Source organism: Podarcis filfolensis, assembly GCF_964270895.1.
Source record: "Podarcis filfolensis genome assembly, chromosome: 3".
NCBI lineage: Eukaryota > Metazoa > Chordata > Lepidosauria > Squamata > Lacertidae > Podarcis > Podarcis filfolensis.
The window spans coordinates 35775368-35795132 of NC_139606.1; the positions used below are offsets into that span (position 1 = coordinate 35775368).

Below are 19765 nucleotides of genomic sequence, written 5' to 3' on the forward strand. Positions count from 1 at the left end.
GAAACTTGGAAAAACCATCCATTTATTTGCAGTGAGATGCCATAAGAATCCCTCTTATCTTTCTTTTTTCAGCAAATCCAGGTACACTCACAGCAGCTTTATCTCCCACTTCAGTTGGAGATTTTAAAGGGCAGTGCCTGGTGTCCAATATAAGAGGTAGGTAGGAATTCAGCTTCCGAGTATATTTGCTTTGGAACACTGTCAGATGAAATTGCCGCTCCAACAGTTGCACTGCCAGTGAGTTTAGAATGATCATTAAAAAATGAAAGGAAATGCAAGTGTGCATTTAATTGACCTTAGCATGTACTATAGCAAGAACACTCCTGCCAGAGTAGAACGGCAGTTTAAGAAGGTCGGTGATTCAAAGTACAGGCATCTTTGAAGAAAACCCACAAAACAGCAGATTTAACAGGGAACACGGCGACAGATTTTAAGTTTATTTCCAAAGTCTTTTTTAGTCAATAATGTGCTTATAACATAAGTTTGCATCTCTACTGATAAAACACCAACCTGAAAGCTATAGATCTTATGGCCATAGTTGTTATTTGCTCCCCAAATCAGGCTGAGAATGAAAGCAAAGAGTCTCTTCCCCAGCTGTAGGGCAGCTTCATATGTTCATATATCCAGAGGTTATCGACAAAGCTTACCTGTCTTCTGGTTGAACAACTCCCTTCAGTCTTATATTGGGCCTGCGACTCTCCAAATGTCAAACTATCTCCCCCCGATCCAATTCTAATCCATATCCTGCTGTAGCCCATTGTTCTTTGTCTCTGTTTCTCACCTGTACCCTTTTCTCATCTCCTTTCATCTCTCTGGTGACATTTCACAGCTTATGAATAATTTGTATAACTGCCAGGTTGAAGGCTACCATCTCAAAAACACTCTTCCTCAAACGCGGGAGTTTGCTGAGGTTATTCAGGAGCAATTAACAGCAATTGAAGTTACTGAGACCATGCCTGCACCAAAACGTTTACCTGTTTGCTAGGCACGTTCTGTCTAGATAAATGGGCAGGGACCTATTACTACGTTTGCTTGGGATTCCTATTTGTCTGAATGCATCTTAATCCTCAAGAGTAAGAAAATGGTTGGAAGAATATTTTTTCTCCCTCTAATAATTAGGGCTCCGAAGAGAGTAACAAATCAAAATGAAAGATGTTGCTTCCGAGTTCCTGTGAAATAAGATAGCCCAGTGAAAAGTTCTTTTGACATTCGTCCTGATTTCCTCCCCATTCAAATCTGCATTTTCTGTGCAGAATAAATCTTGTTAACTACTCCACTCTAACAGGCCAGTTCTGTCACTGGAAATTTATATTGGGGTGGCTATACATTATTAACAAGCTATGAAAAGTCACAGGCGAAATGTCATGGCAGCTGAGATATAGCAGCACCTTGGGATTCATATTGCAAACAGTTTAGTTTTAATCATCTTGGACCACGAGGTGCCTTGACATTTGAGGGGCAACTTTTTCCTTTTTAACTTCAACTGGAGTCAGACCTCTATTATCTCAGCCATAATTTTCAGTCTCGGCAGTGATAGAATGTTTTACCTCCTAAATTAAAAATGTGGAAAAAAATCGATCTATCACAGACCTTATCATTCGTTTAATCAATGCTCACATGCAGGCTTAAAGAAGTAGAGCAAGGTCAGCTGATAATTCTAGCACCTGCAGGACGATTCAGTGCAATGTGTGACCACTATTACATGAATGCCACTGGCTGAACTATACTAAAGAGAGAGGACAAATCTTGATTTATTTCTTATTAGAGGAGGGGGAAATGTGGGTGGGCTTTGTAACTGAGATACTGCAATCCCATCCTACAATCACCTCTGTTATATCACCAAATAAAAATCTAATGTGCTAAATTAATGTACAAATATAATCACATTTTTCTAATAAGAAGCATTTTCTTCTTCTTCATTTTTTGCAGATCAGAGGCACAACACAGCTGGTAGAAATCCACCATGTCGGTCCAGTTATTCAAAGGGATCACATTAACTATCTGAGCCACATTCAGTACAAAGTGTGACCATTATTATATGAAGGCCACTGGCTGAACTATACCAAAGAGAGAGAACAAATCTTGATGTATTTCTTTTTAAAAGGGGGAGGGGAGTAGACTTCATAATTGAGAGTGATACTGCAATCCCATCCTATGAACACCTCCATCATTTCACCCAAGTATCAAGCTATAGTGCTAAATTAATGTACAAATATAACAATATTTTGCGCACACACACACACACACACACACACACACACAGCAGTACAGAGACAAGACGTAGCTGGTAGAAATAGGTCGGCTGTTCAAAGAATTGCACTACTAACAGGCAAAATAAATGAAACAAGTGCTTTTTCCTTAGCTAAATAATAAAAAGGAGCATTGTTCTCGAATATAAAAATGCAGTAGATGTTTGAAATCCCAGCTCCATCAAACATGCATCTGACAAGCTGAAAGCTCTTTCATGCTTTCAGCAGTTACACAGAAATGTTTCAAGTCGGGGGTTTTCTTTCAGCGCTTTTGATTTCTTTCAAACCTGCCTAATTTTTTTTGTTACCTTTTTATTCTCTTATTATTCTTTATATCCAGCCACAGACTAATTGCCAACTTCCTTTTAATATAGAAATCAGATTGTGGGCTCCATTATAAAGGAGTAGTCCTTTTATCAGGATGTACAAAGCTTTCCATATTGCAAGAAACCTCAAAGACTTAGTCTAATAGCATCTCGCGCAAGGAATTTAAGCCTGTTGTCTGTTGCTTCCATTCCATGCCTGCTTTGCAAGATTATTGCATATATTCTTATATATATTTACAGTGCATGTTTCTTCCCATTGCAATTCTACTGAGTGGTTCAAAAAAGAGGCAATTGGGTCTTCTGAACAATCCCTGCTACCTGGTGCAAGATTATGTGAATTCATTCACAACATTTTCCATTACCATTTGCTTCCAACAGAACATACACTAGAAGGGCAAGCATCTACCCCAAGTATTTATTCTAACGACACTCTTAAAATGATAATCATCACAATAAAATTGTCCTTTGAAGTACAAGGAGCTGAGGAGATCTAATTCTCAAAGTACAACCCTGAAACTTGGCCAATAATATGACACGTTATATAAGGTTGACATTTGGGGAAATGTAAACCTTAGCCTGCTGCCAGCCTTCACCTTCTCAGCCAAATGAACCAAGTGGAAGGATGCCCGGGAGCTTGCTGACAATTTGGAAAAAAAAAAAAGATTCTGTGAAGTGCTTTCCTTAGGGTTCTTACCCTTAACTTCACAACTTGTGCTGGTTTGTAACAGCCTGGGTTTCTCTCTCCCACGCTTAAGTCCCAATTTCTGTATTGACATGCTAGGTTGATGTTAATATGCAGTGTAATTTTATCATAGTTCTCATAATTACTGCCATTCACTAAAGCAAAGGACTAATCAATCACATCTTTATTACAGTCAAACACCAGCATAACAATGGACTAAGGAAGAGGTTTGGTTGACAAGAGATCTTAGGATAGCCCCCTATAGCTGGTGAGCCACCAAGGAAAACACAGCTTGGTGTCCATGTATTGTGGCTTATGGAATACTTGAAAACTCTCTTTTTTGTATAATCCACAGCAGGAAGCAACAGTACAAGATTAATCAAGCCCCAGGCAGACCAGAATCCATTACTTGGTTGACTTGGATGCCATCTGACGAAGTGTGCATGCACACGAAAGCTCATACCAAGAACTAACTTAGTTGGTCTTTAAGGTGCTACTGGAAAGAAAAAAAATTTTTTTGGATGCCATATGATGTGATTTACGCAACAGTTTCCTAAGATCTCCAAGGAGATTCCCTAAGATTTCCAATGAGAGGCTTCTATATGCTTCCAAGGGAGTATAAATATGCCTTGAAAAGTCGCATGATCATTTGGAATTAGCAATTCTATGAGACCTCAACACAAACTGAGATGACAGAAATATCGCAGATGTTTTATTGGACAATATCTCATGCCCTGAATAAGAAGACACTGAACAGATCCAGGTGACTTCAATAGGGTATTTTACTAGTCCAGTTGCCCAAAGTTTCTCTGCTAACCCATGTGGTGTGTGACTACACTTCAAGGGGATATGTCATCATTGTGCACTGTGGAGGAGAGAGCCAACTATGTGGACAGCCATCTATAATACTACCCTAAAAATTACCACTTAGGGCTTATCCACACCTCCTCTTGTCATACTGTATTCGCCTGGGGAAAACTGCTCTTTAGTGCTGTATTGGAGCAAACGACAATCAGGTTTTCTGTGGACTGCAGTTTGTTCCAACTTAGAGCTGAAGAGCGGATTTTCCCTGGGAAAGGAGTGGGGCAAGGAGAAAACTGCTTGGACCCATGCTTTCTGAGCATGGGAGAAGCAGAAGTGTGGATGAGCCCTTACTCTGTATGCCCCAGTAGAAATAGCAAGTCCACACACACTTCCTCCCCTGAACTGAAGTGAGAAAACCTGAAGTGAGCAAGCCCTTAAATCATTTCTTGACTATGTGAAATAGGTAGCAGAAGCAGCAGCAGCAGCAGCAGCAAGGTATCCCAAATGCAAAAATAATGCAGGTGGTCACCTGGACTGTATTCATACCATAATGGTCACATTTTATCCTGTTGAAATAAGTAGGAATAAAGTTAGTGATGCTCCAACCCAATATTTTCATTCATGCCAATGAAGTGCAGTAGTGTGTGTCAGAGTATATTATACATTGTCACAGAAGATGATATGCTATCTCTCTCAGAGAAACCATTTGGGAGCACAGTTATGTCTTGTGTTGGCCCTGATCACCAAACATCTTATATTTGGGGCCTCATGAGGACCAATATATTTTCTAGCATCAAATTCTTATTGTTTTCACAAATCCCTCTCTCTCCACACACAATTTCCATTGCTCCTGTATCCCTTTCTTTATTGTTGTCATGCAATCCTTAGTTTATGAAAGTGTTTGATTAGGCTTTCAAGTATCGCCTTTTTTCCAGACATAGAAAAACACACTTGCTCTCTTTTATTCAATAAAAAGCTTGCTTTTTGTCTCAGTAGTCTGAAACAGCAGTGTCATCTATCTTTGTTTCTTCGGAAAGCCTTCTGTAATTAATTCCCACCAAGTATTAACTCAGATGAACTACAAACATCCCCTCCACTGGGTAAAATACCAATCCCTTTGCAGGGGAAGAATCTACCTTGAAGGGAGGTATGGAAGGCTTCCTTCATGTCTGCAAACTTATAAAACTGAAATCCATGTTTACTCTTCAAAGGACCAACTTTTCAGAGGTTCCAGTTGCTCCCATTTGAATTTTATGCCTGGTTTTGATTACTTCAGTCTTTCTCACTTCTCCCCCCATGAAGAACATTAACTAGTGTTTTGGACAGAAAAATCTAGGCTTTATTCATATGAAACTTTTTCTATGGACTTTGGATAGGGTTGGCATTTGAAGAATCTGAGATGGTGAAAAAATCTGGTGTTAAGTTGACTGAAAGAAATCCAATACTGAATGTAACATCAAAATTTATTTAATTATTTATTTAACTCATGGTGTTTAACTCATACAGCTGAGTTATAGGAAATGAGTTAACTAATTTGTTTAGGTATTAAGAGACATTTTAAAATACAGTGGTACCTCGGGTTAAGAACTTAATTCGTTCTGGAGGTCCGTTCTTAACCTGAAACTGTTCTTAGCCTGAAGCACCACTTTAGCTAATGGGGCCTCCCGCTGCCGCCGCGCCGAAGTTGTGCGATTTCTGTTCTCATCCTGAAGCAAAGTTCTTAACCCGAGGTACTATTTCTCGGTTAGCGGAGTCTGTAACATGAAGCCTCTGTAACCTGAAGCGTCTGTAACCTGAGGTACCACTGTATTGTGAGTTAAAAGCTCACTGTGGTTAATTATTATCTCTGTATAGGAACTGTAGCATTGTGATTTGATGTTAAGATAAAAAAAGTTGAGGCCATGTTACTGTGTTTTGGTCTTGCAGCTCCTACTGCTGTCTGTCTACAAGTTTTTTTAATTTTCTTTTTAAAAGAGAAAAATCACTGGAGGGGGAAAAAAGGAAACCCAGCCACTACCCAATTTTCTCACACCAGTTTAAAATAATACTGGATTATTTTAAATAGCACGAATTCCGAAATAATGAGAACTAACAAAACACAGCATCATTGTATGCAGAGGCTCTTTCCACTGTCACGTGGCAGGGATATATACTTGATGTGATCCTAACTGACATAAATGCAGAGGCAATCAGAGGTAATAATTCATAACTCATTAATCTTGATATTTGTTACTAGGCCTAACACTGTACATCTCACATCAGTGCCTTAAAGCACATTTGACAAACAATGCATGTCATTAATCAACATTAGAAAACAAGTTACAGCTGAATAAATACAAACATCTGCCTCCCCCTCCCCCAAAAGTTTTGCTTTGTTTTGTCAGTTTTAATGGGCACTCTAGCAACTGGCACAGGAGTAAAAACCCAGTTGGCATAATTATCAGCAGTTATTTTCAGAGATCCTTTCCCCCCTTTTATCATTGCCAAAAAGAAAAGCCTGCCTGGAAAGGGAAGCTATTTTTTTCTGTGAGGAAAAACCCCTTGACTGGGTGGCATTTCTGACTTCAGTTGTGCAGTCAGAATGTAAAAGTTGCATAGCTGGCTAAGAACTCCCAGTTAATATTTAGAACCTACTTCCACTGGCAGCAGGAAACAATCCATCTGTGTCACTGCTCAGAAAATAACAGCAACAAAAGTTCTTGTGAAAGACTTGACCTTTGAGACAGAGGGGCAGTTTGCATGCTTTGTAGCAAATTGATCCTCTGGTGTCTCCATAGATCAAGGATGCAGAACCCTACTAGCCTGGTGGGCTGGATTGTTATCTCCCTCACCCCACCCAGGTCCAGTTTGACAGGGGGTTGGAGCTGCTCACCTGTCAATCACCCAACATCATAGGGGTGTTCAAAAGCCCCTTTCAAAGCACCATTTTGTGCAGTGCTTTCAACGCTGATTGTCAGCTCTTTGGATGATTGTTGGATCTTCAGAACCCCCACTGATAATTCAGGCTAAGGTAGAGAACTCTGAGAGGGGCTTCTGCAGATGTCTTGAGACTCCCCTCTCAAAACATCATGCTGCCCTGCATTTTGAAATGGACTTTGCAAGCACCACCAATCAGCTGACAGCTACTTCCTACAAATACCCTTTTCACCAAGCCCTTCCCTTACCTGCCTCACACCTGACATTATGCACAATGCCAGGGATGAAGCAGGTGGATGTGACTTGGGTGAAATGGCCTTGTGGAAAAGTCTAATTAGGCCTACAGGCCAGAGGATTCCCCAACCCACCCCTAGCAGAAGATGGTCCATGTTGTGAATTTTTCTACTTATCAAAACTTCCCTACCAAATAAAGCTGACACTATTGTGATTTGTGTCTGAATGATTTGTTGTCCATGCAACATGCTCTGATTATATATATATATATTTACTGCTCTTCTTGGTGTTTATCTTTATTTTCTGTTATTAAGTTAGTGTTTTAGTAATTTTACGACTGAAGCTGGGATGCCTTTTTGATAATAATAAAGTGCAGACTATAAATATTTTAAATGCATGCCGCACATACACATTCACACACACACTGCATGCAAAAGCTCCAGCACTTGTTAGCTCTGTGGTAAAAAAAGAGAGGAAAAAGTCTGAATCTAGATTTTCTTATAAGCTAATAGAAGTCAAACTGAATACATATCATTTTGCACATTCCTCTTCCACATTCCAATAAAGCCTGTGTTGCTATCTACTTGAATGACAAGTATGACAAATTGCCATGAAGAAACTTGTAAATAGCAAGTCGTAATTCTTACTGAAATCTATACTATTTCACATTGATGACAGGCTCTCCAGTGTAATTTTCCAGCATAATCATTTATGAATTATCAGTTATTAGCATAAGGAGAGCTTCTGATGACATTTTCATTGTTTTTCCTTTTCCAGCAATTCATCAAAAGGATTTTTTTTGTTTTGATTTTGTAAATATGCTTTGGTTTGACGTTGCATTAGCCTATATTTCAGTTGAACTAAACCCAGCAAACTTCATTACAACACTGGTGTTTGAATGATCATTCAGCAGTAAGTACCTCAAGAATGTCTATGCATAAATTATAGGTCAACCTACTTATAATCCATCACCAAGCGGTGAAGCAGGCAGTGGTTTTAGACATCATGGTGAAGCCAGGTAAGCAGATATACAACAACCAACTATCTAGTTGTCCTTTGCACAATTGGTGTCAGTGCGGGGCAGTTAAGGACACCCGCAAGACCATTTGAACAATGCAAGAATTCTCCTGTGCCTTAGGTAACAATGTATTTGTTACGGGCCGTTGCACACACTTGCTTGAACGAGTTCTCCATGATGTGAAGGCATGTGTCTATTTGAGCACTCTACTCATGCCTGCAGTACAACATAGGCTTCTGAACTGAAGCAGCTTCAGTAGTCCTGGTGGAATATATATTATATATATATTCCTAGAAGTTGATGGAGGCAACTCCTCCCTCCTGGTATGCTTGGACCTTTGGTGTGTAGCTTTTTGTACAGCGGATCATGTCAATCTGTCAACCCCAACGTGAACTGCTAGCAATGAGTGTCAGGTCTGGGTCTTGAGTGCTTCTGTTCGTTCTTTCTTTTCCAGAACACACTCAAAAGTTCACTGTCAATGACATGCCCTTGGTTGTTTTGAGGGTTCTACTCCACAAGCCTCAGCTCAGCCCAGACTTTTCAAATCTCTCTGAGCCTTGGAGCTTTGAAGAAGAGGTGATCAGATCTTCCTCATTCCATTCTGTTACTTTTGGGGAGATTTTTTTTCACATCCAAGTATTCTGCCTGACAACCTTCACTGATCTTCTGGAGGGTTGTTGGTTGTTGATTTTTTAGTTCTAAAGGAATTAAGATTTTGATGTGCAATATCCCTCTACACTAGGTAAAACAAAGTAGTTAGACCAGGCTACATAATCTGTGATATACCACTTTTATGGCACCCGCAAGGGCCTACAGAAATGTCTTGCTTGTACTACCTGGCTGGAACTGCAAGAAGATGATTGACAAAAATGGAACAGTAATCAGGGGCATGATTTGCAATGGACAGCCAACTGCACTCATGTTCAGGTACACATCACATGAAGAAGAATTGCCATCATATATCCTTGCATTTATCCTAAGTTTAAAAGGCTATAATGTAACTGAAATGAATTATAAATTTCAGCAGAACCATTATCCATATAATGGGGTTTAGGAGAGCTATGTTATATTAAGGGATGAATGAATGAATCTATCTATCATCTATCTATCTATCTATTTCTAGTCTGCTCCTCTTTCACATGTGTTCACTCATAAGGCCATCACATTCCATTTCTGCATTTTAAAAAATCTGCAGGAATTTTTTCCATTTAAACACGTATTTCAAATGTATTTCCCCCCAAACAACATCCATGCATTATTTGAGCCAAAAACTGTGATGTTCAAAAGCTGGTGGATAACTAATTAATCATCTATACATTAGTCCTACAGGTACAGATAATGTCAGTTGCACTGCAATTCACTAATATAAAATTCCTCAAGCATCTCTACTTATATTCCAGTCCCAGATACATTTACTTGGAAGAAAGAGCTGATTTCAAATGAATTTACTTCCAAGTAAGTATGCTAAGGATTAAGTCACCTTTAACATGGTTATACTGCTCAGAAAGATGAAACATACTCTGCAAGAGTAGGTCAAACTATTTCCCTTATAACTGAGCAGGAAAAAGAGCAAATTGCTAACGTCAAAACACATGGACATTTACAATTTAATTTTTTAAAAAAAACTAGAGTAATTGTTAGCCTCCAAATACAAGTATATGTGAAGTTAAATGTCATGCCCTAAATATCCTACAATATGAAATGTTATCCTGAAGCATATCATAAAGACTCATAAACTCAGGGCCGCCACTGGTGGTGGGGAGATAGTGATATTATTTTAAGTACCTTTTGCAGATAACCCATGAAAAAGAATCCCAGGCAGCAAAGCATTGCAGTGACTGGAGATATATAGAAGTCTGAATATCATCAAGTGGTTCTGAGACGGAAACTGATTCAATTGAGATAAACATTATGGAGTGTGATACTTTACTTGAAATCTGTGATCGTGCCAGCCAGTGCCCAAGACCAGCTCTTTTCAAAGGAAAACAAGTTATCCATTCAACCTTGGATTAGGGAACTGCAAATAAGGATTAAAAAAGGGGTGGGGGGAGACAGAGCACATTGAACTTCAGTTGACTCAATGAGCTTTTCTGTGAACTGATCTTTAAAAAGCATGAAAATGTAGAGAGGGCATAATTTCAAATGCCTTATCTTTAATAACGAGTGTCAATGGTTCCTTTGAGGGTGACAGGCAAAAGATCAGCCCTTCAACAGGGAGAGATATCAAAAACTTCTTCTAAAGTGTTTCATCGGGTATCTTAGCCTATGTGCAAGATATTGCTCTGTAGATATTCTGTAAAGGTTGGCTTGGCGCTCCCCAGGAAAAAAACCACACCATTCAATCAGATTAATTCTTCAGAAAGAATGAATTTATATTTGAAGGCTGTATCTTCAAATTGGTGTGCAGACAAGTATAACACATACAGACTTTGTAGGAGTACGCGCCCACAGACACAAACACATAAATATTGTGAGGTTGAGGTTGTCCTTCAAGAATTATTTAAAGGTGAACAGAGACTTACAACTACTCTCTGTGTAAATAAATATGTAAGTTTAGCAGCTAACATGCATAACAACCAGCCATTGTGCACATTCTCCAGGCCTCAAGAGAATGTGCATATAATCCTTCCATGAAAAAAGGAGAATTATATACATTTTCCAGTCAATACAGTGGTACCTCAGGTTACATACACTTCAGGTTACATATGCTTCAGGTTACAGAATCCGCTAACCCAGAAATAGTGCTTCAGGTTAAGAACTTTGCTTCAGGATGAGAACAGAAATCGTGCTCCAGGAGTGCGGCGGCAGCAGGAGGCCCCATTAGCTTAAGTGGTACCTCAGGTTAAGAACAGTTTCAGGTTAAGAACGGACCTCCAGAATGAATTAAGTTCTTAACCCAAGGTACCACTGTTCTTAAGAATACAGCTGTTCCATACACTTCCAGAGCAACTACTTGTAACCCATCAGTGATGCTCAGATCTTATGAAATAAACTCCATACAGTGGTACTCGGGTTAAGTACTTAATTCGTTCTGGAGGTCCGTTCTTAACCTGAAACTGTTCTTAACCTGAAGCACCACTTTAGCTAAAGGTGCCTCCCGCTGCCGCTGTGCTATTTCTGTTCTCATCCTGAAGCAAAGTTCTTAACCCGAGGTACTATTTCTGGGTTAGCAGAGTCTGTAACCTGAAGCGTCTGTAACCCGAGGTACTACTGTACCATCCAAAAGGCCTTGGGGAAATGTGCACATCTTGTCTGAATTTTGTACATTCTCCAACTGTTATGCATAACCCCCAACAGGCCTTGAGAAATATGAATCTCTCTGGTACCCCATATGACTCTTATGCAAATGCCCTAAACTGTATGTGTTAATGTGGCTAATGTGTGCAACAACTGTCCATTGTGCATGTCCACCAGTTCTCATGGAGAATGTGTACATAATCCTTGCATGAAGATGGAATTGTGCACATTTTGCAGCCAATATACACCATCTCCAAAGAGCCTTGAGGAATGTGCATATACTGACTATGTTTTATATATTATTCAGCCACTGGGCATAATCTTCAAGGGGCTTTGGGGAATGTGCATCGTTCAACTGAATTCTGTACATTCTTTGGCTAATAAACGTAAGGCTCAACAGGCTTATGGGATTGTGCACATCTGTACTGCATTTTGTACATTCCCCAGCTAATATACACATTCTTCAATCTTTATACATAATCTCCTAGGAACTTTCCTTTTTTAAAATCTAAGTTCAGGAGTATGCAATCTATGCCTGCACTCCCCAGCAGTGTGAAGTATCTCTCTGGTCCCAAGTACTACCGCTTATTGCCCCACCCACTGCTGGCAGATTAGCTTCAAGAGAACTCATTGCTGTAATGGTCTGACCCAAATGAATGACAGCTTCCTATATACGATGCAACACTATCAGCATCATGCCCGCTACCAGTAATACAACATAATAAAGCTTTGAGCAATGTTGGATTATACGAACTTTACAGAATTTCAGTGGAAGAGGATTCTTTTTGAAGCAAGGCATTGGTTTACAGGGTGAAGACACATGTCACTCTGGTTCTAATGATTTTATCAACATGGGAGATAGGAAATGAAATCAAAACAAACACTAGTTCCTTCTCTGCAGCGCTTGATTTATTTCTAAATAGAAAGCTTAAGCAGAAAAGTCATTTTTTTAAAAAACAAAACAAAACAAAAACCAATTGGGACAGTCTGAAAGAAGCAGGACATACTAATATTGTCATTTTGACAGATATTTGGGCAGCATGCAATAAAGTCAAAATATATTTTGACAAGAAAAAAGGATTTATTTGAAGATTTCCAAATCAGAACCCCAGCAACACACAGTCAAAGGAAGATAACTGGACGTGTGTTATGTTGATGCATCCTTAATATTCTGCATCCTATTGATCTAGAACAACAAAGTGTCAAAAGAAGCCATAGAACTGTTCTAGGGTGGGGGTGGCAGACTTGGGGCTCCACTAGTTGAATACAAATGAGTGTAGCATTAGTTGAACTACCATGTAAGAGGGAGAAAGTCACTTCCCAGGGGGCAGTTGGGATTAGAGATGCAACTGCAGCAGTAAGGTCTCTCTCTCTCTCTCTCTCTCTCTCTCTCTCTCTCTCTCTCTCTCTCCACACACACACACACACACCTCTCTCCTTGCCTGTTTCTTCCCTTACCCAAATTATCCACCCACCCATAATTTTTTTCTGCCCACAGTGTTTCAATTGTAGCTCCCTCTCTGCAAGAAGCTTTTCCTGTATAAAAAGGAGCTTCAAATCAATAGTACACAGGCCTGTGTATTATGCTTAGTTTCTCCCTTTATACTGCAGCATTCCTAACACATTAACAAATGGGTGCATTTAAAACAAATAAAGTGAAATATTTCACCTGGGAATATAGCAAGAATACATTGTACAAAGCAAACAGAGACACACAATTAAGTAGCACATCTAAAACAAGCCAAACTGAATAACAGAAATGTTATCTACCCATTACACGAAACAGGAAACCTACTTGTGTTTTTGTGATAAAACACTGCTTCCTAGTTCTTTCACTGTGCACAAAAGCACGGAGAATTAAGTATGCCTTATTTTCACAAAAAACAAATGAAGTGTGTGACCGCAGGTGACAAGAAAAAGTTGAAGAGGAACCACTTGAAACTTCCCTCAGGTATTTGGAACAAGATTCAGACATTGTAATGAGGTTCTCTGCTTTTGAACAGGAACAAAAATCTATTTACAATCTAAATAACTTGCCCCCTAGAAGGAAACATCTCCTAGAAAGTTTTCTGTTGTTTTCCAGTCCCTATATAAAGTGTTCTTATTATCTACAATGACATCACAGTGCATCCATTTAAACTTTTTTTTTTAAAGGAGTTGAATGCTAATGTCGATTCTACCCATAGCCTATTCAGCCTATTGTGGGATTACCCATCAATCACAGCTACTTTTTAACTGGGCCCTTTTATCCCAAAATGTTAGGTGGAGTGAATCCTTGTGAAAATTGGCTGCCTGGTGAATTAGTAATTTGATTGCTTCACCACTCAACTTGGACTATAATGCTGTGAAACAATCCAAGACATTTGTGAAACCTAGAGCTCACTGATGGCCAAAGTGAGCTTCGCTCTTGTCTTCTCTCTTCTCTCCAGTCTGGCTCAATGGGTAAAAGGAATGTGCTTCACTATACGTGCTTGAAACAGGCAAGGACTGGTCAACCAACTGATGCTGCTCATGCATGTACAATCAGAAAAGCCCATACATCAATGACACAAGCAAGGAACATGTGTAAAGAACTGAAGAGTGTGGAAATGTTCACCTTTACACACTTCACAGAGTTTCAACTCAAAGAGGAGTGATTAGTAGTTTTAGTCAACAGTGTATTTATGCTTGCAAATCTGTTTACTAGTACTATTTTTGTCTATTCACAAGGAAGTTAGTATTTATCTAAAGAAAGAAAAAAAAATGAAGCCATTTCACTCTACAGGAAAAAAGGAAGGAGAAAGCACTTCGAGTGCGTCCTGAAAATGTGCAGGTCAAGGCAGCACCTCGACTCTGCCCTGTGCAACACAGAAAGCCTCTTACTCAAAGGGTATGTGGCTTAGGAGCAGAAATGTTGACTTCGCATGCAAGTTTGACAAAATGCATTTTCCCCAACATGACACTCAATAACACTTGAGAAATGTCACATTTCACGTACTGAAAGAGTGTATAATGAAAAGTCTGTGGGAATGTGGAGCAGCTAAAGACCAGGCCCCCACCTTACCTTTCAAAGCACTCCACAACTATATACCAAATATGCGGCTTCAGGCTCTTAGAAAGGTAAAAAATTAACTAGCCTTATTACTGATTATGATAGCAACATCAACAAGCCCTCCGCTACTTATTCTGTTTTGTCATGAGGTGTCTCACATATCAGTGTTTTCCTTAGCTTTGACTTATTACTTAATTTCCCTAATCCTTTATCACTCGCTGCCATCAGGTATCATAATACCATATATTGCAAATTACTCACCAGTAGCTATGGACCAATAGCTACTAGCTGCCATGGCTATTTTTTTCCTCCATGGTGGGAGGCAGTATGCTTCTGAATACCAGTTTCTGGAAATCACAGTAGGGAGAGGAGGTTGTTGTGCTCAGGTCTTGATTTCAGACTTCCCACAGGGTGCTGAACTATATGGACCATTGGTTTGATCCAATGGGCTCTTCTTACGTTCATACTAGGGGATTTGCCCCTACTCATGTTGCTTACCAACCCAATCTACACCTTCACCCAACCCCCAGCAAGCCTAATTCTCATCCATTAATTTCAGTGGATTTACTCGGAGTAGAACTAGTAATGGGCACAACTCATTTGCTTCAAACAATATAATGCTGGTATGTATACAAGTAAAAACAATTATATTCTATTTCAGCATTATCAATTTATACTTCCATGTCATCCACCGTATCAGCTTCTATGACAATAGTAATTATTAAAAATTATTTCAATATTCTTGGAAGTATACTATAATATGCCTTGTTCTTCACGAGCATTTGAATGCTAATTAACTCATAAACTGAAACTAGAATCAAGATATTTTACACATGTGCATGTCAGAGCAAGAAACCAAATGGGTCTCATGAAGAATTTATAGAAACAACACAAATCCTCCAATAACATCAACAGAGATTTTCTGAGCATGTGAACAAGGAGAAACCAGTCAGATTGGATGTGTGCTGGTTGACCTGAGATTGCATCTGATGCTATCACAAAATAAAATATTGCAAAAACCTGTTTCAATGTTGCATTGCAATAAATAGGTGCAAGACTCCCAGTACTCATGTAAGAGGAGCTGTCCACTGTCCTGGCCCAACAACAGCAGCACTTATTGTCACTGCTGTGCTGGCACTTGCTGGCATACCTTATTTTCCGGAGGAACCACACAAAGTGTCTTTACAAGGGGAGGGGGGCACAGCATCAGGGGGAGGGGGCCACAGCATTTAAAGTCCCTGGGAAAAGCTACATCCATCTATCATCAACCCAGGCAACAAAAAGGGTACAGCATGGTGGATTAGAAATAATATTCAAAATGTGAAGCGTAAGTGCGACTGACAACTAAGGCAACTATTTCAGTCTCAGCCTCTCATTTGCAATATGATGAGAAGAAGAAAAAACAGCATTGGGTTTCACTTTCAGATATCCAAAAGTTCAACCAAAATTTGATGGGATCCTGGGGCAAAAGAGGGAAAGTTTGAAACAGCATCTTCTCTTCTGACTTGGGAAGTGGGGAGGATTTTGGAATGGATGAAGCTTACTGACACTCCTACAGTGTCCTACAGCCCTGAAATGATGACATAGCTTCATTTCAAGTAACACGGGTGGTGGGCAGGCACCATTCATCTTTTTTTACAGGGTTGCTACCATGTTTCCTGAGACAGGAACTAGCTTCCTATCACAACCATTGTATGCATGCCTACTCAGAAGTATGTCCCATTGAGTTCAATGGGCTTAATTCCAAGTAAATGGGCTTATGATTGCAGTTCAGATTTAGAAATACTAAGTAGTAGTATATGGCACTCTAGCTGCATGATCAGCTGTGGAAAATATGGTTGAAATTCACAGCAACGTTTAATCTTTGAGAGAGCAATTATTTAGGATGCCTGCTGAAGTCTTTGTTCATTTTTGAATGTTCCACAATGATACCTTACTACTTCGCTTTGTCTAATCTCCAAGGGATTGGTGATAAAACGTCAGGCAAATTTGTTTCATTTTCAGAGCTACAAACAGACTTGCTGACACCAAGTACACTTGATAAAATGCAAAGTACTTGTGAACCTGAAGTGAATTACCAAAAACTCAGCATAAGAAACACACTGCTTTGAACGTTAGTTGAGAATGTTAAGCAACATAATGCATTTACCTATCATTAGGACATTTGCAAATTGTGTTAGAAGGTCTCAGAGTTTGACTTGGAAGTTTCAGGACCTTACCAGCCTTAATTTGAGGATCTCCCAGGAAGAGGTATAGAATTTCAAAATGAGGGTCCAGAATCAAGAGATTTGGAATACCAGCTTTTGTTACTGAGCATTTTCCTGCTTTGTGCTATATGGAATTAGGTAATAAACTCTGGAAAGCAGCTTGTCAATATGTTTTAGACTATCCTAATTTTCCAGCTTTGACTTTGAAAAAGTGTCAACTAAGGGATTCTGGATAAAAATCCAGAAAGGACTTGCAACTAATCAGAAACACCAGATTTCCCCCTTGGTATCCACTCTTGAGAACAGAACATTTTAGGCTAGTTATCTGACCAAACCCTCACCAGTTTCCTTAAGAAATGCCTTTTTTGAGCTGTGTTTCCAAATGATGCCCAGTGCAGTCTTGGATAGCCAGTACAACAAGGTCCTGTACACAGAAAGTTTTGTATTTGTGGTCAACCTCAGGTGGGAGACATCACTCGTTGTCTGTTAGCCTTTGCCTTATATAGAGAGACCCAGGAGATCTCTGAAACCTTTGTTCACACAAACAAATGCATACATCCCAACAGAAATGTTCCAGTTTCTTTGGAGTGACAATAATATATTTGTAACACAGAGCGTGGCCCTCTATGCACTGGCTGCAAAAGAAACAACAAGAAGAAGACAGGAAAATGGAAATTGATAAAATTTCTATAAATTGTTGTGGTGATTTGGTGGTTTAATTTGAAATCAAGCTGGACTTGAGCTTGTTGGTGTCTCTGGCAACCTCTATCTTACAGCACAGACGTTGGCTCATATTATGGGTGTATGATCAGTATTGTTTCTTTGGTACTGTCACTGAAGGTTTGTCATGACTTTGGCTAGAACAATAAACTTATATTGATTGATTATTTATGGAAGTATTTCTATACTGCCGTATCATAAAATATCAGTGCGATAAACAAGTTTAAAACACTATTGAAAACAATATAAATAATCATTAAAAGGACTGGCTACTCAACTTAAACCTGTCTCAGCTTAAACCTGTCTCCTTACCCCCAACCCAGCAAAATACATGTTTTCGTTGTTTGCCTTTGGAAGGTTACAGAAAAGTAGCACCTGCAAAGGGGTTCAAGAGGAGTGATTTCTTGACAAATTGTTCTGACAAGGAGCTGGTGAACTTTGATAGTCCCCAGTTTGCCCACTACCATTTTCTCAGGTCTCGAGATCTCTGTTTGCTTTTGGTATAAAGACAAGAGTATATATGATGTAAGTGCCAAGGCTGACCATGGATACATAATCAAATAAATGGTATTGTGGGCACTGATAAAAACAACAAGTCATAACCTGTAAAAACTTTGATACTCTCCTGGACTTTTTTTTTTTTTTTGGACAAAGTGTGCTCATAAAATCGATGTACTCATAAAATAGATGTGTATTTATAAAATGATATTTTCTAGTGCAATAGAGACACTCTAAAATGTCCAATGATTCCTGTAGTAGTCATAAGTCCTTAATATCAATTCCACTTCTAAGGATATTAACCTTTGGTTAACCTCCTTTCCAAGCTAGATGAAAAGTTCTACAGCCTAATCCTTTCCACACACATTTGGAAGAGAGTTCCACGCATTTCACTGGAACTTACGTCCAACAACTAAATGTCCTTAGGATCATAATCTTACCTACAGAGGATGCATAATCTTTCGCCTTAACAAAAACAAGCATTAACAAGATAGGGGGCATTTATTTATTTATTATCATTTTGGTCTTCTGTTGCCATGAAACAAAGTTGTTACTGGCTATTCCACACAGAAGGAGACTACTTAAATGTGAATGAATAAAACTAAAGCACTAATCACACAGCAGGACTGGTGCATTTCGGCATTTTAGGCAGCCAGAAAGCAGGCATTTCTCCATGTAGCTAATTGAATTCCAGCTGTTGAAATCCTTTAGCCACATGTCAACACAAGCTAATGCCATCCCAAAATTTGCTCTTCGTTTTATGTAGACTCTCATGAACATTGTTATAACCACTTTTAATAACCTATGCCAGAAAGGACAATAATACTTTCATTGCAGGGGTATTCTCTCTCTCTCCCTCTCCCTCTCCCTCTCCCTCTCCCCCCCCCCCTCTCTCTCTCTCTCTCTCTCTCTCATATCACACTGCACTCGTCATAGGGTCATCTTCTAAAGGGCACCAATTTATTTATGTATTTTATCTTGAACCATTTTTACTTCATTCCTGAAGAGTCGATAACTACAGTGAGGGGAGATTTTGGTTAGTTCTGGCAGGCCCTGCCCAAGTTGATGGACGCTGCCATTCAAATGGTGTGTGTGTACCACATCTTGTGATCAATTATGTGGGACAGGGCTTATTCAAGTTGGCAGCCCTGCAACTAAGCTTAACTCAGAATAGACTCACAGAAATTCATGAACATGACTGAGTTAAGCCCATTAGCTTCAACAGGTCTATTCTGAGTAAAGCTTTGTAGAATACCACACCAATACTTCAACATTTTCTGTTTAATCAATAGTTACTTCCCCGCCAATCTTATTGATAGCAAAGCAACTTCAGCAACATCCACGCAAACCAATTTCATTCCACTTAAGCTACTGTTCTGCCCACATTTCTTATGCGTGGTCTCTTTTGTACAAATACATGCAGCACCACAGCATTAAACCAATTCTTTATTCTCCATGGGCGTAGTGAGTAGGAATTGTAATTTAAGAATTACTCAGGATAAATTCACCAACACCTGAACTACCCACAGAGCTTTAAAATGTGCTAACAGGGTCAGAGAAGAAAATAAACCATGTGATTTATTTGCACTGGCTTTTCGCAGAAAATGAAGAACCTCAGTGTAAATTGATTTTGTTATACAGCATCATTAGATTATTCTCCGGCAGCCATATGACATGACTGTTTTAAGAGGAGTGCTGAATGGGTTGGCCTGCATCACAGGTTAGTAGTATGAGCTTTTCTCATGAGCAGATGCCGTCTAAAGGAATAGTGCAGGTGGCTGGCAGGGCAGTGAGGAAGGGGCTGTATCGCTCTCCTGGCTTCCTGACCTGCTGCCACTTATCA

The 19765-nt window shown here is 39.5% G+C and overlaps 1 protein-coding gene across 7 annotated transcripts in view; it reads right to left on the reverse strand.

Annotated features, from left to right (window-relative positions):
• Positions 1–19765, reverse strand: part of EYS (eyes shut homolog) — a 476514-nt gene that overhangs the window by 281241 nt on the left and 175508 nt on the right. The gene's annotated exons all lie outside the window — the stretch shown is intronic.